Raw genomic sequence first — 26,991 nt, 5'->3', positions numbered from 1 at the left:
TGCAAAAAATTTCTTGTATTTCAAGACTTGCCTGACTTTGACAGTGACCATTTTTCAAAAGTAGTTCTAATAAAGTACTCAAATTTTATTTTCACTATTAATAGGTACAGGTGAAATGAAGTCTGTTCTTTGAAAACACTGAGTCCCAGGACAAGTTAGGGTTAAGTAGGCAGCTGCAGGGACAGTACAGACAGGGAATTTGGGAAAGTTCAACTGGGTTGTGAGATAAGGACAGTAAATTCTAAGAAGTGCTAACCAAAATATACTCCAGAGATGAGGTCAAAAAGTCCAGGAGGACTAAACAAAGACAGTAAAACTTGAGAAAATAATACCTTAGACAGCAGAGGTAAACTCTAAGATAAGAGCTGAAAAAGTGGGCACATCTGCCCGGAGGAGTGTGGCCACTAGGAAAAAGAGCCAATCACAAAATAGAATGATGAGATTTTAAAATAGAGAGAAAAAAAGGTTTAAATACCCCTAGACTTTAGCCCACAATGGCTTCCTTCCTTTCTTTCTTTATTTTTTTAATAATTCTTTTTTTTTTTTTTTTAAGATTTATTTATTTATTTATTTATTTATACACGCACTGGATACAGTCAGAAGCGCGGGAGGGTGAGAGAATTCACCAGAGCCAGAGCGGGGAGCAGAGCAGGCAGAAGGACCGAAGTACACTGCTGAGGGGAGCAGAGGGCGGCAGGAGAGGTCTGCAAGCCATGTGGGACCTTTCTCCGGTGGGCGGGGAGCAGCCGGGGATCAAACCGGTGCTGCAGAGACTGCGGGCAGCTTCGCAACCCAGCGTTCAACCGCTGCGCCACCGGGAAGGCCCATGTGTTTAATGTAAACTTTAAATGTGACATTAATTCTCCCTTTGGGGGAAGCACAGTGACACATAAAAGAGTAAATGAACATTATCAGAGTGGATAAGTTTGCTGATTCAATTCCAACTTTCAACAACTCTTTACCCTTTCTCTAGACCACTCTAGTGCATACTAGATCACTTCTTCTGAATAAATTCACACAACTCCAAGCTACCAGAAATATCTACTGTTGAAAGTATGGCTTAGTCTTTACTAGAAGCTGCCCTTGGTTGTAACAAACTACCTTCCCCAAAGTGATGCCCTTTCCCAGGAGTAATCATAATTGACAGCCTGAACTAACCATTGATACAAAGGCTGTCCCCTTACTTTAATTGATGACAGTTCTCAAAGGCCACCTGAGTCCCAGAGCATCTAATAGATCAGGTAAGACGTTAGTAGCAAACACATTGTAAGTTAGCTTCTCTCTATCCATTACTGCCTTTTTCTGTCCCTGACAGGTTAATCTCCCAAGATTGCATCCCAACAAAAATCCTATATGCAACTTTCTTCATCATAGTCTGTTTGCAGGAACTTAATAAAAAAAAAAAAAAAAAAAAAAAAAAAAAAGCAAAACCATAGAACAACCAGAAAACAAAATACAGACTTTTTTGTTTCCCTTATTGATAGTTTTGATCATGTGCCAGTAAGATTAGGAATAATTCTCCAAATAAGGATTATTTTTTTCCTCCATTCACAGTCAAGATTCATTAGGATGTTTATTTTACCTTTTCCCCTTTAGTCCTTTTCCTATCTTGAATATAGAAAATCTACCCAGAGGGCCACATATAAAAGCTAGAAAATTAAGAATCCAAAAGGATTCCAGACCCTTGAAAATAGTGCTGAGCAAATGAACTTATGCCAGCTGTCAGCAACACCTAAACTTTTGGATAATTGCATAAAAAAGCAAAACTCTTGGTAAGTTTATTGTTACGTGCAGCTAAATGCAATTCCTAAATAACATAATTAAGGAATCATTAGAAATATATGTATTTATTCAGTAGAGTGTCATTTTGTCTAGAAATATATCTGCATGTATAGTAGAGTGTTACTTATAACAACAAAGAAATAGTAAGGTTGTGTAAGTGGCAAATTGTAGCCTACACTTAGGGATAAAAATTACAGTCATTAAAAGTATTCCTTTTAAAGCCTATTTATGTTGTTGAAAGCACTCTTGGCGCCTTATTAAATTTACAGATATAAATCCCAATCTATACATATACACTCACATGTTTGATGACACCACATTCTGTGAAGACCATTTATACAAAAATAAGTGTACCTGTACAGCATATTGTGTTTCCAAAGATGACCACATTAACATATATCATCTCATTTGTTCTCAAAATGGGGCTTTTCACAGAGGGGCAGGGTTTATGTTCCCTCACACTTGAATTTGGACAAGGGTTTCTGACCATTCCCAAACCACAGAAAAATGAAACAGATTATAAGTGATTGTTGTTTTCAGTCAGTAAGTTTTGGGATGATCTGTTACGTATCACTAGATAATGGGAACATCTCTGGATTATCTTAGTTATGTGTATCTGATATTAGTATCTGAAATAGTATTTCTAAAAACTCTTAAACACTGCAAAAAACTATGTAACCTTATTTGAAACATATTTAACATAACGTCTATTGCTCATATTGATTCTGACAAAAAAATCAGAATAGTTTAGGGTTAGTTTGCTAGATGGTGCAATCAAGGAGCTTCTCCTAGAATTATTAATGAGTCCTTGATCTTGAAATTACATCTGGAGAAATTATAGTGGTCAGCATCATTGTCCACTGCTGAAAGTATTTTTAATTGTATGATTTTTTTTCTAATCAGCAAGCTTCTAATTTCTTGTAGGGACTCTGTAAACAAAGGACACTACTTCAGAGCACATTTGGATTTATGAGTAAATGTGTAAAAATGCCAATTCTAGAGTAAGGTTTAAGAATATAGAGCTTACTTGAGCTGGTTTTTGTCACTCTCTGTGAATAAAGTAACTTGGTAGACAAAAGGGCAGCAGATATCTGCATTTCAGGGCCATGATATGCAGATAAAATACAACAAAGACCAAGAAAGCAGCTTACTTCTAGATGTTCTTTGGATCAGGCTCATCTATCTCCTAACTTCCCATATGTAATTTCAATTCCCACAGCATGAGATAAAGATAAGTGAAATTCTCATTTCCTTTAGAAAAGTCTCCAATAAGATGTTGGTATTTCTGTAAAATACACACACACACACACACACACACACACCCATGAAATAAAATCTTATACTGCCTCCACCCAGAAAATATGACTATTTCATTTAAGCAATACCAAATCTACTCACAGAAAATCATCAAATCAGGTAGAAAATTTCTCAATCTACACACCAGTTGTACACAATGTGCAGGACCTGAATTGCTGCCAAGATTGTTGGCATTGGCATATCTCCACTTTTCAATTTGCTACAATGCACTTAACCTACCACTGTTATTCAGTGTTCTATAACTGTAATACAAGAGCCTGTGTGTTCACCTGAGCTCAACTATTCCCTTAGCTAGAAATATTTCCAAACAGGGTGATAAATATAAATGCTTGTCATTTTCAAAAGTACTTATAATAAACATTCCTAAAATACTTTGAAAGCCTACAGTTAACAATCTTTTGTGTGGTCATGCATTATTAAAAATAAGAGTCAAGGAAAACTTTATCAGCACACTATTAAGTCCTCAATTTATTATTTCTGCAGTGACATTCTGGCAAGATATTTTCAATAACATGAAAAAATCAATATCTCAGTTACAAAAGGCCCTGCTTTAGAATCCCAGGGGTATATCCAGACATATTCATGGAAAAACCTGTGTCTACACCCAACTCATTAAAGAGACTATTCAAAAAACCTTTTCAAATCTTAGAAGTAAAGGGCAGGATAGATGGATGGATGCAAAGGTAGGAAGATACATAGGTAAATAAGTAGATATCAGGTGATAACAAAGATCAGATGATAACATGAAATCACAAGTTTTCAGTTAGCTGATGGACATAACAAATCACACCAAAATTAAATGATTTGAAACTACAGTACCAACATAATTTACAAGAAAAACTTGTAGATTTTACCACTAGCTATCGGGAGTCCACTGTATCCTTATATCTTAACAACATTCTACCTGTCTGTCTATCTTTTTTTTTTTTTTTTTTTTTTTTGGTTGGCTGGGCTGGGAAAGGCTTTTGGTCTTTAATTTTATTTTCATTTATATGAATTTTTTTTTAATGATAATGTATTCTTTTAGTTGTAGTAACATTAGGATTCTCCCAAGCTAGTATCACCACCATGGGGTACTCGCCAACAAATCACCCATAGTCCACCACCATAGTCTTTTGTGCTTCCTTCCCTCTTCAAAGCACTTTATATCCAAGTAGAAAATTCTTTCTTAACTCTATGCTGATTTGAATGCAATATGTCCAGTCATAGACATTAAGAAAGCAACTTTGCTTCTCTGGATAATTGATCTTGTTTGTGTATCTAAGCATATTAATGTATTTCAAATTCTCATTCTTTATATCTACCCCTTGTCAACATTTGGCTTGGAACTTGAAATTTTGGTAACTATAAATGTATTTGCAGCAGAAGTTCTAAGTGTGAGATTATTTATTGGTATCTTCTTGCCTTTAATACAGTTGATACCATTATTACCAAGCCATGCAAATGGAATGGTTGTTTACTGTAAAACATATCCTTTGGTAACTAGTTGACAATTTCCCATGATTTCTAGTTCTATTTTTGTATGTTGTAGCACATTAAAAGTCTAACAAATATGGGCCTCCCTGGTGGTGCAGGCGGTTGAGTGTCACGCTGTGAAGCTGTTCGCAGTCTCTGTTGCGCCAGTTCGATCCTGGCCATCTGGCGAGGGTCCCACATGGCACAGCAGACCTTTCCTGTCTCTCCCGCTGCTCCCCTCAGCAGTGTATTTTGGTGTTTCTTCCTGTTCTGCTCCCTGCTTTGTCTCTAGTGGATTCTCTCACCCTCCCGCACCTCTGGCCTGTACCCCAGTGTTTGTATAAATAAATATTAAAAAAAAAAAGTCTAACAAATATAGTAGGTAATTGGAAACATCTTTTCATTCAACACCAGCCAGAGTTTTTTTCTTTTTCATCAAAAGTATAATAAATTGACACTAAGGACATGCTTGCAGTCGGTGTTATTTAACTGTGTAAGTCACAGTTTCCAAGAATATACCAAAAACACCAATATCAAGTGAAGATTTACTGTACTTTATCCTAAGCTTTTACTGCTATAAATCAATGTTTACTAATATTGACAATTACAAGTATTAATTCTCTGTCCTCACGAATTCAAAATTCACTACTGTAAAAAGATATGTATCTCATTGTCTTTATTACACATTAATTTTAACTATAGTTCTACTTCCAAATATTTTATTACTAGATAATGAATGACATATTCATACAAATTGTATACAAAAAAGGAAGTATAATATGTATATTAGCCCCAATAGAGACTATTTCGACTACTGCACAAAAAGAAGATGACAGAATCTTGGTGTACTCACATAATATGGTATGTAGTTATCTAAAATAAATTTTAATTCAAATCTTTGAGAAAATTGTAAATTCACATGCAGTTATAAGAAAAAGTACAGAGATAGCCTTTGCACACTTTACCAATTTTCTTCCTTAGGTATCATTTTCTAAAACTATATTACTAGGATATTAACATTGATCTAATCTACATATCTTATTCATATTTCCACAGTTTAACTTGCATTCTTTATGTGTGAGGTGAATGTGGTGTGTATTAATTTCTATACAATGTTGTCCCTATATAGTTCCTGCATTCACCAGTCCAATCAAATTATGTAACATCTCAACACAAGAATCTTTGCCCTTTCATAACCATACAGAATCTCTTCCTGTCCCAGCATTCCACAAATCACTAATCTGACTTCCATATGTAGATGTTGTATTTTGAAAAATTATATAAGTGGAATAATATATTATCTAACCTATTGGGATTGCTTTCTTTTTATACAGAGCATAATTCTTTGAAATTCAATTTATTATGTGTATCAATATTTCATTTATTTTTATTACTGAGCAGTGGTCTATGTTTATGTTTTAATGCAATTATATGATGCCATTATGTAGCTTGTATATTTACCCTTTTCACATGGATTTTCACAAAAGTTATTAAATTTGTTATGTTCAATTTATCATTTTTCCCTTATGGTTAATAATGATTGTGGCATCACGTTTAAGAATTATTAGCCTAGGCCTAAGATCCCAGAAATTATTTTTTACTGAAAGTTTTTTTTTTTTTGCATTTGACCATGATTCATTTTGCATTTATTTTTGTATATGGTGTGAGACTTAGTTCAAGGTTTTTTGTTTTTTTTTTTTTCCTCATTGAATGTCAAATTGCTATAGAACAATTTGTTGAAAAGGCTATCCTTCCTCTATTGAAAGGTTTCTACTTTATCAAAAAATCATTTGAGTGTATTTGTGTGGGCCTGTTTGTGAATTCTATATTTCTGTGTCATTGATCTATGTTTCTGTCTACCATGTCACACTGTTATAGATATAGGGTAAAAACTTTATGTATCAGGTAGAATAATTCTTCCTACTTTATCCTTTCTCCATTGCTTAGTCTTTTAGCTATTTTAATGTTTATGCCTTCCCATATAAATTTGGAATATTATATATACACACATTGATACATAATATAGAATATAATATACACATACACACACATATATAAAAGCTTGGTGGGATTTCTAAGGAATTGCATTATGCTGTGAATCCTTATGGGGACTATAAATTGAAAATGGAAAAGGAAATAAAAATGTTCTAGCATCACAGTGCAAACCCAGATAATGTTATGCCACTGCAAGAAAACTAATCAACTACTTCTTGATGAACAAAGTGTGTAAACATAGAATATCTATTTAAACCACACTATTGGTATGTGTATATGTATATGCATGCACGTCTGTATAGAAAAGCAAAATGATGAGCCAACAAAAATCCACAAAATGAGATGGTAGCAGAATATATATAGCCATCTCAAAGAATTGTTAGTATGAAACTGATAATTTGGATATAGCAATAAAAGGCTTAATTTTGTTAGAAAAATATTGCCTTTTTGTATATTTTTGAGGGGATGAGGAAGGAAGGAAAGGAGTTATGAATAACTAAATTCCTGCAGGGAAATGAAAATACACACATCTTGTATTAGGAGTCAACTAAAGCCATCTATTTTTAATACCTCTGAAGTGTATGAAACAGCATCATTTGTTAAAGAGGTTTATTTAAATATAACTGATATTTGAAAAATTGTATGTATTTCATGTATACAACTTGGACATATGCATTCTGCCATCACCACAAACTAAAAGACATATTCATCACCTCCAAGTTTCTTTCTGTCCCTTTTATCCCTATATGTGTGTGTGTGTGTGTAGGGGGCAGGGTTAAGGGCATGTAATACTTACTCTCAATATATTTTTAAGTGCAAAATACTATATCGTTTACTATAGGCATCATGCTGTATAGAAAATCTTTAGGGTTAATTCATAACTTGCATAAATGGGAGGAGGAAACAGATAGTTATTTAACTGATATAAAGTCATCTACTTTTGGGTCTCCCTGGTGGCGCAGCGGTTGAGCGCCTTACTGCAAAGCGTCGGCAGCCTCTGCAGTGCCGGTTTGATTCCCCACTGGCCAGGGAGAACCCCACATGGCGCAGCAGACCTCTCCTGCCTCACCCACTGCTCCCCTCAGCAGTGTCTTCGGTACATCTGCCTGTTCTGCTCCCTGCTTTGGCTCTGGTGAATTCTCTCACCTTCCCGCGCTTCTGACCTGTATCCCAGTTCTTGTATAAATAAATAAATCTTAAAAAAAAAAGGCATCTACTTTTAAAGATAGGAGAGAGGAAAATAAATGATCTTATTAAAGTGTACACTAAACTGCTAAACAAGAATAAGGAAAGGGATGTGATTTTTCTATTTTTTAAAGATTATTTATTTATGTGGAGAAGAATGGGGGTGTAGGACAGAGTTTCAGGGGATGAGAGGATTCACCAGAGACAGAGTGGGGAGGGCTGAAGAACAAGCAGATCTTCTGAAATACACTGCTGAGGGGAGCAGCGGGCGAGACAGGAGAGGTCTGCTGCACCGTGTGGGTTAGCTTCCTGGACAGGTATCAAACTGAGGCAGTAGCAGTGATAATGCTAAGACTTAACCCCTATGTCACCCTGAGATGTGATTTTTCTGATGGAGACTCTGAAAGTGGAACAAAAGAAGCACAAAATAGAGACCTGACATTCAATCACTGGATTCCCACTGTCATAAAGAATCCTTGACAAATCTTGACAAGATGGAAAGGCAGTAACAAGAGAAGTGCTTTTCCAAGCCCATGCTAACCAATCAGATATATTGTGGATACTCTGAGCAAAACTACCTTGTTATTTTAAAGTTTGTAGTAGTCAAAAATGTGGAAATGTTGAATTCCTCCCAAAGTAATTAAAAATAGAAGGAAGATTCCATTATCTCAAGTTCTATGAGAAACTTTTCTGTGGAAGAAGAAAGTTTGAGAGGGCTTGAAAGCTTTAAAAAAATACATCCAGGGGTCTCCCCAGTGGCTCAAGGGGTGAAGACGCAGCACTGTGAAGCTATCCACAGCCTCTGCAGCATGAGTTTGATCCCTGGCCAGGGAGGAGACCAACATGGCACAGCAGACCTTTCTGGCTCACTGCCTGCTGTTCCCCTCGGCAGTGTATTTCAGTATATCTGCCTGTTCTGCACCCCCACTCTCTGGTGAATCCTCTCACCCCCTATACCTCTGGCCTGTACCCCAGTTCTTGTATGCATAAATAAATAAATCTTTAAAAAATAATTCAGTGATGCTAAGTAAGAAACAGTACAGAAAAACGATACCACAAATGGCAAAATTTAGAAAAAGCAAGTACCAAGAATAGGATTTTATACATAAGATGTATTCCATTCATATTTTAGTAAAATAATGAATCAATTTTATAAAGCCAAAGATAAAGCTATAAAAGTTAGATACTATAAGCCATAAATGTCAAAGTATACATTATCTATATACTTGGTCATTCAATCTAGATATATTTATTGAACATTGATTATGTACCAGGACTTTATACTTTAAAGTATCTCACAGTCCACAGTGAGAAACTTTTTGCGTGGGGGGGGGGATCAAATATATGAAAGGAAGTACAAACAGGTAATTGTTTAAAGAGCTTTGGGAACAGGCAGGATGGAACTATTAATTGAGCTTGGGTAAAGGAAGACTATAAAGGGTTTTACACTGCAGTTAACATTTAAATAAGCCTGAAGACAACTGAGATATGCAGAGTTTTAAAAAAGCATTTTCTATAAGTTAAAAAATGAGATGTACTTTAAAAAAAAAACAATAGTGAAATGTTAATAAGCTCAGAAAAAAAAAAAGAAAAAATAGTCTGCATAGTGTTTAGAAAGCTCAATTCCACCCTTCCTGATCAGTTTCAAAGATGCAAGCACCCTAAAAAAGTGGGGGTATCTAGAACTACAAAGTTTGAAAAAAACTTACCTTTGATGTGATTCTTTTCTGTTCTTTTAAATCCCATATTTCCATTCCATTGATTCCTTTTTTTATGTGTCCTTCCCTAGACTAACAATTCTCAATCAGGGGTTTTTAAACCATGGCCATTAGAATCACCAGAAGAGCTTTTACAAAGGATTTCTGCCTGGGTTCATTCCCCAGGGATTTTCATTCAATTGATGTGGGCTTGGGACTCCTGTGCTGCCAGCAGTAGCTGATGCCTTTCAAAAGCTCTGCAGGAAATTACTCTGGCTTGCCATGGTGAATGAGTGTCCAACAGAGGAGGGTAAAACAAACACCAGTAAGAAAGTATTAATGCCATGCAGTTCCACACGTTTGGAACTTAATGACTCATATGCCATCATACAGATAGAATTTGCCCAAGATAGCTCTGGAAATTATAGTCAGAATCTTTAAGAAAGAGTTGAACATGTAAATGCTACCTAAAGTTTGGAGCAAAATGACTCTTATTCTAAATTTATTCTAGGTGCAATGGGGAGTCACTGAAAAGTTTTCTGGAGCACATCCAGGATTTAAGATGTGTATGTTACAAGAATATTCTAGCTAAAGCCAAGAAATTTTATTAGAGAAATGCAAAGATGATTCCCAGTCATTTGGTTTGAAAAACCAACAGAACGTAGACACCATGAACCTACAAGTAAGAAAGGGGTAAAAATACATGTTTGGCACAGACATTAAAAGGGAAAATGACAAGTATTTCAACTTACTGACTTAGGAACTTCAGGAGAAAAATCCAGATGGGAGCTATGTATTTGAGATCCATTTACATACAGTTGAGTTTTAAGGTGTATGACTGAATGACCTGGGGGTGGTTCTCACTGAGAGAAGAGATTTTAGGAAAGTACTTAAAAACATTAAAACTGGCAATAGAAAAAAGCAGTTTACTAGGAACCAGTCAGAAGAGCAGAAGTAAAATCAACAAATTGAGATATAATGGGTGCCAAGAGAAAAGTATATTTATAGAAGGAATGACTGAACAAGAGTTGTCAAAAGTTGCAACAGTTTTAAGAGAGGGTAGGGCAAAAAAATCTGACATAATAGATTAAAGAGTAGGTGGGGGGTAAAATAAAATGTGGAAACATCAATTGCAGTTAATTTCTATGAAGATATTTGCAAGGTAGATTAAAAAGATGTTTCTCCTATCCTTTTTGAAGAATAACATGTATACACTATGTTTTTGAGTTTAAATATTTTCATAAAATAAAGAAATTTGAACACTTTATTCTAAGGAAGGGGGTCTAAAAGAGAGAAAGATGGTGAGGCTACAGGAAAGAGAAATAATAATTATTAAAACATAGCGAGGTACCTGTAAAAACAGGGCAGGAGAAGGGATTCATCTGATCTTTGCTCTGTGAAGAAGGAACATTTGAGAACAATGGACAGAGTGGTAAAAAGCATGAGCATGGATACTGGGTGATTGGAGGTTTGCTGATAAGGAGGTTGCTCTGGACTAATGGCTTTGATTTTCTTGTCAAAGAGGAGATGTCTGATAATGAAGAAATAGGAGAATTCAAGGTTTGTGAAAGTGGAATGGATTTGGAAGAACTGCAAAGAAATTGAGGGACAGAAATGATTGAAAATTAATAAAGAATTGATAAGGAGCACTGTAGCCCTCCAGTGTTCTTGATTTAGAAAGATAACTGTACAATTTTAGAAGTAGGGATACATAAATGACAGAAAGCATATAAATGCTATATGAACATTCACTTACTGTACGTTCACTTCCATCCAATATATTGTTGGATGTCATAAGAAAGCAAATGATATTCATGAACAGAAGTACATTGATGAAAGCAAAGGACATGGGCCTCATATCCACCATAACAGCAGTGTTAGTGATAACCATGTATGAAATTCTTAATGGTTATTCTTTGTTTTAACTGCTTTACATAGACTATAGTACACAACTGATAGGTACTGTTATGATATTCAGTGTTCAGATGAAGAAACAAAGGCACAGAGAATTTGAGTAATTTTCCCAATACAAGCAGCTACAAAGTTTCAATGGTTTTGAATAACAAATATGAGTCATGTCCAGAGGAAAGTGAGCTGGACAGCAAAAGGTCCAGAATCTCTGAACATAAGCAGTCTTTGGAATTTGAAGTTATTTTGCCTAAATAAGATGGACAGCAGCAAATAAAAATTACTTCAATATTTTAATAGTTGCAGATGGCAAAGGAATTAGACTTTAATATTGTGTAGCTTCAGGGAGAAGGAAAAAAAAAACTAATATGCAGAAGTTATACAGAGATAGAGTTCAGCTGGAAAAATAAAAATTTTTGTGTCCATGAGAAATATGGGTAAAGTAGAAGGAGCAGCTTCACACGTGAAGTTCCAGTGACTGAGGAGTTTGAACTAAGGAAAGGAGTTGGGAAGGGGTTAGATGTAGAGGCAGAGAAGACTAGCCAGCCTAGATGGAGTCTGACACCCTCTTAAATGAGCAAAGTCTGCTCCTGGTGTACATTTTATTAACCCACAATAAACATTTACTTTTTTATTTTCTCCCCAGAGTAAGAATATTTGGCAGATGCATAAAACATTTGGAATATAATAGATAAGAAATAATGCTGTGGCAAGTCTGCTAGGTCTAGGCTTTCAATTGCTTTAGGAGCTCTAATAATTCAGATAGGAAAGAGAAAAGGGGGGAGACGAGAAAGCAAGGGGGAGTGAAAGAATCATTTTAGTATGCAATGTAACCTCTTCGCAAGCACAAGCAAATAGTCTACAGACAATTGAAAACTGTTTTCTGGCAAAATTATTTCTTTTGAAGTGTTTTAAAGATAACCCATATTTCTCCCACACTTCCTTCTGTATTCTTGCATGTTTATGGAAAAATCTTAAACAAGATCTTGAAGCTTTTCTTTGTGCAGAGACCAGTGTTTCAGTTTAAACAAGAGGATTTTCTTTTATCTCTCTCTTTAGAGCAGACACAAGAGCCACACGCTAAAAAATAAGAGGGTCTCTTCCTGGAACTGATGCCAACGGAGGGCTGTGCTATGTTTTATTTGACATTTTTACTCTTGATTTGGCTGGCAGTCTTATAAAAACATTAATTTTCTTTAAAGGTTTTAGATAGGAAGTTTTAAGGTTTGATCCTGGCCTGCCTGAAGAACCTTTCCACATAATTATAGTAGACCTTGTCTTTTGATCTTACAGCAAATGCATTGCAATCTTTTCTCCCATTCTTCATTGGGGTGATGTCTGTTTATCTGTCAGTTTATCTGTCAGTTTGATTGGGATGTTAGGAAACCACAATTAGATACAGTCATTATGCCAAGACATCATGATCCATGGAAATCATATGCAGCCACTGGTAAGTACAGAAAATGTTGCAAACATGGCCAAATATTTTGAAGCAAATGACAAATTCTTCTTGATTCCATACTTTAAGAGTTACTTTTCTTCATGTGTCTCCTTCCTCAGGAGCTATAACCATGCAATTCTTAGATTTAGCCCCATCTTACTGAAAGGTACAATTGAATAATCTAGTCTTAATGAACTATGCATGCCTGTTTCTTTATCAGTTTTATTAATTGAGAAGCAATTTATCCTCTTCCCAAGAGAAAGCAAATATTCTACAGATAATTGTAGAGTATTTCCACCATTTGTCAATAACATAACATATGGCAGTCCTAGTCACCAAACAATGCAAAAAAACACCCACACAATTTTTCTCTAGAAATCAGATTGTTTTATTTTTCCTTTCAAGTGACTGTATGATAGACACAGTCATGCAATTAGGTCCTGGTTATTAACAATTTTGAAAGTGAAATTGCCTATGGCAACATCACAGCTGAAATATTTACATTGTGTCACCATCCTTTTCTTGCCAATTGTTGGAAGTAAATTCAATCAGGAATTTTGACAGTGACTAACTGTAACATAAAACAGAGAGATGCATATGCTCATCGTGGAGCTGTGTATCCTTTTCAATTTATATTAATCTGTCTGATGAATACAGAAAAATGCATTACCATTTTGTTTTGGCTTTACAACTTTAATCTTACACTGGGTAATGTGTCAGAAGCTCTGGGCTTGAGTCCTGATTCTATCACTTGTCAGTATGTTATTAACAAACCGGTCTCTACTTATGAGCCCCCATTTCTTCATTTGTGAAATCAGCTACTGGATTAGAACATGACTAAAATCCCATCCATTCATGTGAGATGAGATTTTAAGTTTCTATGAGATATTATTTCTAGATGAGCAATCGGAACATGAAAAAAAAAAAGTAATACGATAATGAAGAATATGTAACTAAAAGGATGTGGGAGAATAAACTTAAATCCATGAACAATTCACTGGAGTTATTCTACCTTATTAAAAAAATATATGAAAGTAGAGTTCCTATCATGTTTTTATTAGAATTTAGTATGTTAAATGTTCAGCACAGTTCCTACCACATAGGAAATATCAAATAGCTCTAATTATTAAATACCCACTGAACCAGGTGCTCATTTTCTTTTTTTTACATTTTAAACAATTAAGTAAATCCTATTATAATATGCATATCACTAATTTCAACTTACCCAAATATAATGCTGTTTTTATTTTTTAAATTGTTACAATATTTATTTTAATCACAGGACAGAAAACTTTATGAGGCAGAAAAAAGTAAGCCTTTGGTAACAAAAGGATACTACTTTGTCTCCAGGGTTTTGATAAATGCACCAAAGTAAAATTGCACACACTGGCCACCAATGGTAGAAAGTTCACTTTTGTTAGCCGGAAGCTTGTTAATGCAGCCTTTGTCACTGAAGAGATTAATGTAAAACAACTAAGAATATGCCAACAGGGCAAATGTTCCAGAGAGACAGCAAAGGCATCAAGGTAGGAGATTTAAGTGTGTCAATATTTCTTATTATTTCTAAGCAAAAATGTTAAATAGTCGAATCAACATTTGGCAGATTTATAGTTCAGCTCCGACGTTAGTTTGTGAAAAATCATACGTTTAAGGAGCCTGGTTTCAGAATGTGGTACAATGCCTGCCATCTATATGCGTAATGTAGTGAGTAAGAGTCCAGACACCACAATTGACCCCCACATTCATAAACTGATAATACTTGCATTTTAACAAGTAGGGAACATATGCCAAATATTCTCCATTATTTATTTAAAATTCAAATTCAACAGAGTGTGCTATATTTTATGTGGCAGCCCTAGTCATTGGAAAATACATAGTCGCAAAAAATTCTGCTGTTAAAATATTGATTTTAGTTTCCTTAGAGTGATAGAAGTATTGGTATCCATAACATCAATCAATTAATTGTTGATAAAACACACATTTCTTACAATAACCAAACACATAAAATATTTGCTGATTGGTATCTTTGAACTCATGATTGCCAACTTTAAAAGGACACTAAGGTAGGCCTGCAATGCTATTATATCTCCCTGAATCTTACCCTTTCCTAGATGACCATACCCTACCTCTTCTCTCCTTAAATATTTGACAGCCCTACCATTGTCCTTTGTCTTTTCAGGTAAGCATGTTTCCTATTTCACTAGGAAATAGAAACCACTGGCAGAGAACAACCATATCCTTTCTTCACCTCTATTTATACCCTCCTGTGTCTATGGCCATGTATGCTGTCTTCTTTCTGTCTCAATCCCATTGAAATCCAAGTCCAACCCCTTCTTTTATGTACTAGATGCCCTTTTGCATCTCAGGGATATTTCTAAAATCAGCTTTCTCTTTTCAAATGGTTTATTTCCATCAGCGTTAAATCACATAGTAATATTTTCATCTAAAAAGAAGAGGGAAAGGGAGTAAGAAAGGAGGGAAGGAAAAAAGGGACAGAGGGAGGAAAAAGACTTCCATTACTTATCTGTTCTATTCTGTCAGCTTAAGTAAGAAGTGACATTCCCTCCTGGTTAATATTTTGTTCCATTTAATGTAAGATTAGAACTTGTGTAGTTACTTCGACATACAAATTCAGCCTACACTTCTGCCAAATGTCTCCAGTACTAATTTTATATTTGATATTAATTTTTTATCATATACAAAAGGTTAATCTTTTATATAAAAGGGTAATCTTTATTCTCTGTCCTGTTGAATACTTACCAGAACTTTAATCTCCCCCAGACAGTTTCCTATGAATATTTATAGGGTTGTCATTGAATAATAAAATGAAATCCCATGATACTCTTGGTCTGTCACATTTCAAATAGTTAAAAAAATAATAATAAGTGTCAGTCACCTCTTCGCACTAACCAAGTCACACATTTGAACATGGCTTGAGGATGGGAATTGAATTTAAGCTCCTTCGTGTATACAGAAAGGAGGAGCTCTTAGTCGATGAATCAGTTCTGAAGTCAGATGAAACTGGACTGGTAGTTGTGACCCTTGCCAGGTCCTTTGGGAAACCACAGATCCAGGATGGTCATCATTGGTGCCATGACTACAACAGGACTAGTATCTGGGAACATGACACTTAACTGAGTAGAATTATTGAAGTGTATTCTGTCTCAATTGATTCCTCATGTTGGGGGCAAAAAACAGCAATCAGACCAGCCACTACTGTCACTAGGAGGAGAAATTCTATAGAAAAGTTATCTTCCATGTTTTCCCTTGGGACATGATCACTTCACGAGCCTCACAATATTATTCAATGTTGTTCTCACAATAAACCTATAACTTCACTCTTCAATCTTGGCTCTACATTTGAGTGACTCAAAGATATTTGAGCCTGTAACTCCCAGAACAGATACTATTTAAACCCCTGCTTTACCTCAATAAATATAATTTGGAAAAATAAATAAAAATTAGGTTAAGGCATAGACATCTCTGTTTGGTAAGTACTCTCCCAGTGATTCCAATTCATGATAAGGATTAAGTATTTCATAAGAAAGATGGACTAGGCCAATATTTTAATTATGGTTTATAGATGATGAAAGAGAGATTAAGTAACCCTCCCAGATTACAATTCCAACATAAAGTCTTTTTCTTTCCATTATATCATGACACACCTTCCCAACTTTCCAATCTCCTTTAGTACACATAAATTTTCTAACTTTTCAGTCATTGATGCATATTTGAGTTACAGGAACAAAGTTGGACTAAATTGGAGGTAGATAAGGCAAATGGAGAATAATCAATCATTTGTTACATTATGTTTATGTTATGTTATATTTCTGTTAATTATGTACTGTTATGTTATAGTCACCCAAACCTTCCTAACCTCAGACAATATTGCAGACTGTCAGACTCTTCAGAAAATGAAATTGAATTAAGAAAATGAGGCAAACACTGTTACTGCTGCTGCTGTTACTACTACTACTACTACTACTACTACTACTACTACTACTACTACTACTACTACTACTCCACTTATGGATGTTTTGTATTTATGATGTTTTGCATGAAAATTATGTGTACATTGTAATTTCAAAAATAATTCCTACAAATGTAAATACCACACTATTTTATCCTAGACTTTTTAAATATGTCTTTTGATTTCAGACAGTCAGGTATCTTCACTCAATAAAGAGTTTGGGGAAAAAATCCACTAACAACTTCTTATGAGTTGTTTCTGATCTTTCTGACTCACTTTTACTCATACTTTTTATCACAAAATATCTCTTTGGCTAAGGATGTCTCCCTCCCTTCCATTCTCTCTGAGATTACACTTTCTAAAAGGTGATATTCATGACAACTCAAGGCCTACATTAAGTAGTTTATGATTGACAAACACTGTGATTTTCTTGAGTTGATGGGAAAGATTGGACAATAGGAACAGCATCTCCAACCACAAATTACTGAGCCATAGAATTTTAGATTCCAACATCAAGATTTTCAGAATCAACAAAGACAGATTTAATCTAATCTAAATATAACACACTACAGGTAAATATACTAGTAACTAGTGAATTTTGGACAAAGCAGATAACAGACACCAAGTCTGTATATGATAATTCCCAGGTCTAGGAAGCCAGAATGTTTATTATGGAGCATTATATTCTCTAATTTTATCTAAACCTATCTTTTGCTTCAAGTTCCACTTCATCTCCCACAAACCAATATCGCAGCATCAAAGGGATACTAGGGACACTGAAAAATAAAATAAAAGGAATAAAAGGGATACTAAAGTTATATTGTCCATATGGTTTTAACCTAATTCAGTTACTAGTACATTCATTATTCTTTATAGCTCTGATTATTTGTAAATTATCTAGATTTGTAAATCATCTAGATTCCTCATGCTAGTAAACTGTAGAAGTAATGTTGAAGAAAAGTCTGAGAATACTGTCCAACAAGAACCTTCTCCATTTTGTGTTAAAGTATTAATCACTAGGGCCTCCCTGGTGGTGCAAGGGGTTAAGACGCAACCTATGAAGCTATCTGCAGCCACTGCAGCATGAATTTGATCCCCGGCCAGGGAGCTACCCACATGGTGCAGCAGACCTCTCCTGACTCACCCGCTGCTTCTCTCAGCAGTGTATTTCAGTCAGTCTGCCTGTTCTGTACCCCACTTGTTCTCTGGTGAATCCTCCCAACCCCACACCTCTGGCCTGTACCCCACTTCTTTTATGCATAAATAATCTTTTAAAAAGTATTGATCACTAAGTTTGCAATAATCTGTATTAATCCAGTTATTAATATGAATAGTTATATATTCCCAAACATGAAATACATTGCTTTCTGTTGTGCTCATTTGTACACTATGACAAGCCTCTTTTAATGTCTCTCACATATCTAGATATCGCGGCTCTATTACACTTTTTGACAATTTCGTAAACAAAGCAAAAAGAGAAATAAAGCTTGATCTGTTTTTTTTCTTTAATAAGTATATGCTACCTCACTGATTACTTTTTCATTTTCTCTAAACATCTTAAAATCTTATTTTTAATAATCTCTAAGTCCACTGCTGTGCATTAAATATTCTATTCATTTTATTTTTCCTTATAACAGTATTTGCCAGCTAAACTCAATCGATGCTTGCTGTGTTATTTTCTGTTTTCATGGATATGTCTTGTTTCCAAAAAAATGACACATGCCCAGGGATCAAGCCTATATTTCCTATAATTGCCCTTGAAAATCATGGAAGATAACATAAGTATACTGTTTGATTAATTAATGATATCACTTGGTTTCTACTCACTCTCAAATCAGATCAACAAAACAATCATAAATCACAAACTTTGGGGCCTCCCTTGGTGGCACAGGCAGTTGAGTGCAGTGCTGTGAAGCTGTCCACAGCCTCTGCAGCATGGGTTCGATCCTGGCCGGCTAATGAGAATCCCACATGGCACAGAAGACCTCTCCTGACTCGCCCACTGTTCCCTTCAGCAGTGTATTTCAGTCAGTCTGCCTGTTCTGTTTCCTCCTCTGTCTCTGGTGAATCCTCTCACCCTCCCACGCATCTGGCCTGTACCTCGTTTCTTGTATGCATGAATAAATAAATCTTTTAAAAAATAAATAAATCACAAACTTTAGATGAGGTTTACTATGTTGTTTTAAATATGTACACTAACAATAATATATAAAAGGAATTTCCTTCCAGACTCAACTCTCAGTTCACTAATTACTCACTAAGAGTGAATGTTTTCAATAAGTACTCGGGAATTTTAAAACTGACAATGGAAAAGCAAAAGGGAATTAACTATATACGCAAAAAATACATAATGTTTCTTTAGGGCTGGGAGTTTCCTTCCACTTACACAAATGAAAATCATGAAAAAAAAGGCAAATCATTAGACTTTTCCTAAGACATTTTTTCTAATGAAAATAAAACATATGTGTACAGACACTTTTAATTATTGTGAAACTCTGTGGCTAAGGTGCTCAAAGTAGACATTTTTACTTTATTATAAATGTATCTACTGCTTGTTTGAAAATTGACTTACTGAATTATCTAAATGAATCATTTGTTATAATTTGTTGATAGTTTATTTTTACATCTGCATATATTTGTTCTGATATTTTAAATCTGTAACACATTTCAATTACTTGAAACAGATATTAAATAACTAAGATGATATTCTTTAAAGATATTTACATATGAGCTTCTTGAACTTCACTTATCCATAGACACACTGAATGGGCATACAAAATTAACTACACGTGGAGTAATTACCAGAAGCCGGATGAGTGAGCCTTAAGCAAAGAGTAAACATGAAAATATCCACATCAAAACAGATTGTTAATGGGTATGAGCACTTCTGGCTCTCACCATAGGGATTGACATGGAGAAAGAAAACAAACAAACAAAAAAAAATGGCTATTCCAAGACTGTCCCTGAAAGGAGTCCACTTGCATACCTCATATACTGTCTGAGCATCATGCCTACAGTTTAACACACCTCTAAACCATGAAAGTCTGCAGACGTGTCAACTCTCCACTCTCTCCTGACCAGTTCAAGCAACAGTATCTCCTTGGAATGAACTTGTGCAGACTCTGTGCCCCAGTTATGCAGCTGCCACTGGAGATTTACATATTGCCTGATCCTAACAGTCAATCAGGCATAGATTCAGGAGTCATATAGGAGTAAATCAAATAAAGAAATCCTTAGTAGGCAAAGAAGCAAACATCTCCCCAAACCCCAGTCATGACTAATTATAAGACAAGGCAAAATATCTACCAGGCAAAAATGACCAATTCCCAGTTTATCCCCAGAACAGACTTGACTATATTCATTCCCAGCTGATGTCGTAGGTTTCAGTTTCAAACTTGCCTACAAGGAAAACTAGGTACTGATTCAATCCTCCCATTGAGGACAATGAAGGGTCTTGGCAGTCTTTCAGCTAGTGGAGTCACTAAGAACCAAGGCAGTTGTTTGAATAATTTTCAAGGATGAACAAAAAATCATGAGCATAAATTGGCCTTATTGATGAATTTCATCTCTAACACAAGACTAATCCGTCAAAACTGGGGAGGTGGCTGTTTAATTAAATGTATAGAAACACAGAGAGTGAAGGAAAATGAAGAAACAGAGAAATATGCCCCAAATAAAAGAGTAGGATTAAAATTCCAGTAATAAATCTTAATGAAACAGAGATAAGTGATTCCCCTAATAAAGTTCAAAGTAGTGTTCAGACACTTCTCTAAAGACAATATACAGATGACTAACAGATTTCACTCACATATGATCAACAGAGAAAAAAAAGTGAAATAGTATCTCAAAGCTCTATCTGCACTTACATATTCATTTAAGCATTATTCACAATAGCCAATATATGTCCATCAATAAAAGGGATAAAAATTTGGTTGACACACACTATGAATGATTATTTAGTCATGCAGCGGGTATTCTGCCAGTTGTGACAACATATGGAAACTGAGAACTTATTCACTGTGAAATAAGTCAGACAGAGAAGGACAAATACTATATATTACTTATACATGGAATGCAAAAAAATTGAGCTTGGAAAAAATGAGAACAGGGTGGTGGTTACCAGGGAATGGGAAGTCAAGGAAATGAGATGTTGGTCAAATGATGCAAACCTTCATTTACAAGGTGACAACACTAGGATAATAGATTTTAAATGTTCTTGTCACAAAAAGAAGAGTAATTATGTGATGTGATGGAGATGTTAGCCAATGTTAGTGTGGTAACAATTTTCCAACATTATCAAATATCAAATCAATATTTTGTATACCTTAACCCAATTCAACCTTATATATCAATTATGTTTTAATAAATCTAGAAAAAAGAATTTTTAAAAAATTATGCAAAATTAGAGACCCAGTATTTTTAAAGATGTTTTAAGTTGTTTGATACTAGCACAGATGTTAATAAATTATTCTCAAAGTATAGTTTTGTGTCTAAAATATTATATAACAAAGTATTTATTAGTTTATCTGTAGATTGTGATATCAGAATATGTTTAAAAAATCAACATATAATCTTTAAAGTTTTTATTTATTCTTTCATCAAGTTCTTCTATTTACCCTCAATAACTCTCTTCCTGTAGCTGTTTACAGCTGTGGGAAGGAGCATTCAATGGAGGATAGTCAAGCCACACTTAATCCTGAAGACTCTGTAAATAGCAGTTCTCTTGCACATGTATCTTCCAAAGACTCAATAATGGAATGAAGAAATGAACACAAAATTAATATTAAAATTATGGTCATCACACAGTAAATTAAATGGAGGTTGATACCTTTAGAGATGCAGAGTGCTGTTTTTTTGTTTGTTTTTTTTTTTTTGACTATAGTCAGTTATACTTCAATGAAGAGAGGGGTGCATATAACATTTTGAATTAGGGTTTTCACATTCCAAAGAAACAAATGTTTTATATAGTTCCAAGAGAAAGATATTGAACAGTGAGCAGCTCAAGCTTCAATCAAAATCTGAAAATCTTGTTTTCCATTTGTCTCTTTCCAAAGACCTTCCAGAGAGATACATAATTTAAAAATATTTTTCTTTTTCCCCTTCTACCAAACCATCCCTGCCCATACCACAATTGCCTCTCTTCTCCATCCCCTCCACCCTTTCTCCTATTTCCTTGTTAACTATTATCTTCTTTTTCCCGCATTCAAATGTGTATTCCTTCCATCATTTGTGTTTAAATGTTTTTAAGCATCTGTATTACTCAGACGAGAGAAACCATTTGAAATTTTTCACTTTTTGGCTGGGTTTACTCAACATAGTCACCTCAAATTCCATCCATTTTTTCCCAAATGCCACCATTTCATCTTTCTTCACAGCTGTGTAATACTCCACTGAAAATATTCTCTACAGCTAATACATTCATCTGTTGAAGGGCACTTCACTTGTTTTTGTTCCATGATTTGGAAGTTGAAAACAGTGTTGATCTGTACATAGGTATAGCTAGATATTTTTATATTAGATTTTTCAAATTATTTGCATAAATATCTAATAGCAGGAATGCTTTAACAGAATTTCTTTTTTTTTCCCTTGAGAAATCTCTAAAGCTTGCATTTCTTGTGAAATCTCTCTGTAGCAGCTTGCATTCCCAGGAACAGTGCCTGAGAGTACCTTTTTCACTACAACCTTGCCAAAATTTGTTATTTTTTTTTTAAGCAGTAGGAACATTCATTGTAACTTAACCTGGAAACAACACAAATGCCCCCAAAATATATGACTGGATCAAGAAGATGTGGCATATATACACAATGGAATACTATTCAGCAATCAAAAAAAGATAAACTCATACCATTCTCAGCAACATGGATAGAGCTAGAAAGAATTATGCTCAGTGAAATAAATCAGAAGGAAAAAGTAAAATATTGGATGGTTTCACTTATAGGAGGAATATAAGGGAACCAAATAGGAAAGACATCAGGAAAAAATAATAAAAATACAAAACACAACAAAACAAAAACAAACAATTATAAACCAGAGACATCCTGTAGGGTAGGAGAAGGGGGAGGGATCATAGAAAGGGAGGGAGGAGCACAAGGGACTGTGGTGATGGTGCACAGGTCCTTTGTGGAATGAAAAAAAAAAACAAAACATTGTTTTAAAATGAACAATGAGGGCCTTCCCGGTGGCGCAGCGGTAGAGCGCTGGGTTGCGAAGCTGCCCACAGCCTCTGCACCACCGGTTCAATCCCCGGCTGCTCCCGGCCACCGGAGGGTGGCCCACATGGCGCGCAGACCTCTCCTGCTGCCCGCTGCTCCCCTTAGCAGTGTACTTCGGCCCTTCTGCCTGTTCTGCTCCCCGTTCTGGCTCTGGTGAATTCTCTCACCCTCCTGCGCTTCTGACTGTACCCAGTGCTTATATAAATAAATAAATAAATAAAATAAATCTTAAAAAAAAATAAAATGAACAATGATGTAATATATATAAATTTAAAAAAATCAAATGTAAAAAAAGTAACTTAAAATACATTTTCTGTAAGCTCTTGCTTTAGAATCTAGATTTTATAGCACAGTTAAAATATTTTCTAGCTATGTGAAATAACCATCTATTGTAGTTTTCATGAAGCTTATCCTTTCAGTCAAGAAGACTATGATCACTGTGGAAGTATACCTAAAGAAAATAGTCCTGGTTAATGAATTACAATCCAGGTATCTTCACATAAGCATAGAATATTCTTGCAACTCCTAACTCCTCCAGCTATCTGAGGACAGAGTTCAGCACCTCACTTAAATGGTTGGTGGATGACTTATGAGACTGGAAAAATACACCTCAAAATTCCATGGCCATCCATAGCCGAGCTAGGAGTACACATACACCTTCAGCAACTTGAGGTACACCCAGGTAACAAAGGCTTCACTGAAGTGCATATGAAGCTAGCATAACAGGAGACCCTCAACCTGGCTCTGTTTCTCTCCCTGGTTATCTTTCCCAAATGGTGCCTATCAAGATTATCCAGCAGGCTTACCTTAACCTTGTGGGTTTGACACTGCTGTTTCTTATCAGAGCACAATCTGATCATCCCCTCCCATTCCCTTTTAATTTCTTCATCATAGTAAAATTCATGGATGTGAACATTTTGGTTTTTGGTTTTGAAATCATGGATTACTTTTCAAAATGATCATGGTGATGAGAATTTCATCAGTGCTCAATCAAATTTGATGGAGGAACAACCATTTCGGAGAGGGATTCCTAAGTTTTTTGCACTTGTGTGTAGCTTCATATGGGAATGATGATGAGAAGTGTGACTAGCCACTCAGAATTAAAACAAAGTCACTCAGTGGGGCCTCCCTGGTAGCGCAGCAGTCGGGTGCTGGGCTGCGAAGCTGCCCGCAGCCTCTGCAGTGCTGGTTCAATCCCCGGCCGCTGGCGAGGTTCCCACATGGTGTGCAGACCTCTCCTGCTGTGCCCGCTGCTCCCCTCAGCTGTGTACTTCCTCGGTCTCCCTGTTCTGCTCCCCGCTCTGGCTCTGGTGAATTCTCTCACCCTCCCGCACTTCTGGCTGTACCCAGTGCTTGTATAAATAAATACATTTTTTAAAAAGTCACTCAGTGTCTTAATGAAGAGCTTTCCCGGAGGTTTCCTCTCATTTTCTCCAAGTTTGTTTTTCAGTATTGTAGGTGGCAGTCAGGGATTTCAGGTCAGACTCAATCTGTGCCAGTTATTTTGCTAGAAAGTCCACTATGCTCACCAGCATCTGTTTTACAGAATATTTGGCTATATCCCATTCAAAGTGGGTCATGAAGAATGTTCCTCCTGAACAGGAGGTTCTCCTGAACTTTCCCTTTTGTATCTTCCATTACATGGACCACATTCTGAGCCATTTGCTTTCAGCAAAGATATGAAGTTTCTCCAACTCATAAGAGGCCAACAAAGAATTCAAGTTTTCCACCTTGAAGGCAGGAATGGTGAATTTGATATTATAAGATTGGTTGGACTTGGAGGTTACTGTATTTATTCTCTCACAGCTTATAAATTTTCCTTATCAACAGGGGCAGCAATTAACCAAAATTATGTTATGTTTCCCTCTTTCATCTAGTTGTGGGAGCTAGCAGGGTGCATCAATGAGAATGCAGGCAAGAGCCAGGTGGGAGCACCTGGCCGACTCCCAGGAGTCAGCAGCTCCTAAGGATTTATGTATTATCAGCAGGACAGTGACAGAGTGGAGAGCATACAAGAAACTGTATGAAAAAGTAAAAATAGATTCTGAGATTTCTCAAGATAACAAGCTGATTCCATATTGAAAACTGGGAAGAATTTTGAGAAATACTTGAATACATAGTATAGATCTCCTAATCTGTATCTACCAAGAACAGCTATCTATGAGTAACATGTCCGTATTTGGTTTTGAATATGCATTAATTTTCTGTTGCTGCCATAACAAATGACCACAAATTTATTACCTTAAAAAACACAAATGCATCATCTCATAGTTCTGTAGGTCAGAAGCATGGGTGGATTTAAGTTCTCTGCTCTGGTACTCAAAAGGCCAAAGTCAAGATGTTGGCAAGCCTGGGCTCTTCCATATTCATTCAAGTTATTGGATGGATTCAGTTTAATGCTACTGCAAGACCAAGGTTTCCATTACCTTGTGGTTCTGAGCTAGGGGTCTTTGCAAGCTTTTAAAGACTGTCTATGTCTTTGACTCATGGTCCCCTTCCTCTGTCTTCAAAGGCATCAACAGTGGGTTGCCTTTCTCACATTTCAAATCTCCCTGACCTCCTCTTCTGCTTCATCTATCCTATGCTGATTTTTTTCTGCTTCTGAGGGATTAAGTGATTACATTGATCCCAGTATTATCCAGGATAATCTTTCTTTTTTTTTCAGGTCAGTACATTAGTAACCTTAGTTATATCTACAAAAGCCCTTCACAGCAGTACCTAGATTAGTGTTTGATTTTAGCAAGAAATGGGAACCTTGTGGAGATATCTTTAGAATTCTGCCTACTACAAAGTGTAACCACCAGATTCAAAGGGAACTAGAATTACAAGCAGTGTAAGACACTTAAAGAGATTTTTTAATGGAGTAATGTTTCTAATACTCCATTTATAAATGATAAACATGCGTGCATGCATGTGCATACACACACACACACACACACATCATGCCACTTGATCCCTTATTGTTTTCAACAAACTGCCAATTAGGAAACCAAATTATTTATATTTTTACAATCTATAAAGCATGAAAGTTTATCTAAATGAAGCATTCTCAAAGCTAAATTGATTACTCAAGTGTATAACTTCATGGTTAATGATGAATCTTTTCCATTCGAAGTTTCAATTAAGAATGCTTTTATTGGTATTATTCTTATGTTTTTAAACAGGTCATGTATTTCTTCAATGAAGCTGTTTGAACAAGAGAACAAGATAAAGGGTATTCTGTGATTACAATTAGAGATGTCTTTTTGTAAGAAGCAATTATCAGAATAAGTATCAAATTGCAAATTCAGATATTCTTAAGTGTTTACTAGAGAGACATTATTTTTAACTGCATTTATTTTGGAAATTAACCCTGTAAGAAATGTCATAATAGAATGAATTATTTTTAAAGATATGCAATAACATGATAAAATCTAACTAATCCATATTAATTTTATATAATTGCTTAAAACTATTAATTCACCTTAATTTTTGAATTGAAATGCATTAGGTTACTCCTTTTAGAATTTATGTGTGACCAAAGGAAAAATAAACCTTTTTTTAAACATAAACTAAATGAAGATATTCAATTAAATTTTAAAATCTGATGTTTCAAATTCTACCTTGTAGTGAATTTACTTGTATATTTGAAGCATTTTTGAAATGATGGAAATGAACAATCTTAAAATAACTTTGCACTTCTCCCTTACTTTTCTTGCTCAACTCTAATGAGTTGCAAAATTTGTAATGAAAATGCTCTTAATTGCTGATTTCCACAAATGTGGCAACTGTTCCATTTCACAGTTGTATGTATTCTGCTGACACTTCATCATGCAGCAAAAGGAAATGATTGAGAACACAGGTGTCGACAGACTACTTGATTTCAATCCAGCTCTGTCACTTCTTACCTGGGAGTCCTGAAACAAATTATTTAGACTGCCTGTATCTGTTTCCATCTGTAATGTGGGCATTAAAGTACTACCACATTCCTTTTAGAATTCTTGCAATAATGATATAAAGCAATGCATGTAAAATACATATGAAGTTGCA

General features: G+C 35.4%; 1 protein-coding gene and 1 pseudogene across 2 annotated transcripts in view; both read right to left on the bottom strand.

Moving 5' to 3' along the window:
• Positions 1–26,991, bottom strand: part of CTNNA3 (catenin alpha 3) — a 1,457,807-nt gene that overhangs the window by 572,233 nt on the left and 858,583 nt on the right. The gene's annotated exons all lie outside the window — the stretch shown is intronic.
• On the bottom strand, positions 23,378–24,835 carry LOC119234639 (V-type proton ATPase subunit C 2-like; annotated as a pseudogene).

Source organism: Talpa occidentalis, unplaced genomic scaffold (genome assembly GCF_014898055.3).
Source record: "Talpa occidentalis isolate TD23 unplaced genomic scaffold, MPIMG_talOcc4v2.1 talOcc4.8, whole genome shotgun sequence".
NCBI lineage: Eukaryota > Metazoa > Chordata > Mammalia > Eulipotyphla > Talpidae > Talpa > Talpa occidentalis.
Note: the sequence above shows the minus strand (reverse complement) of the source record. Positions and strands in the feature narration are given on the sequence as shown.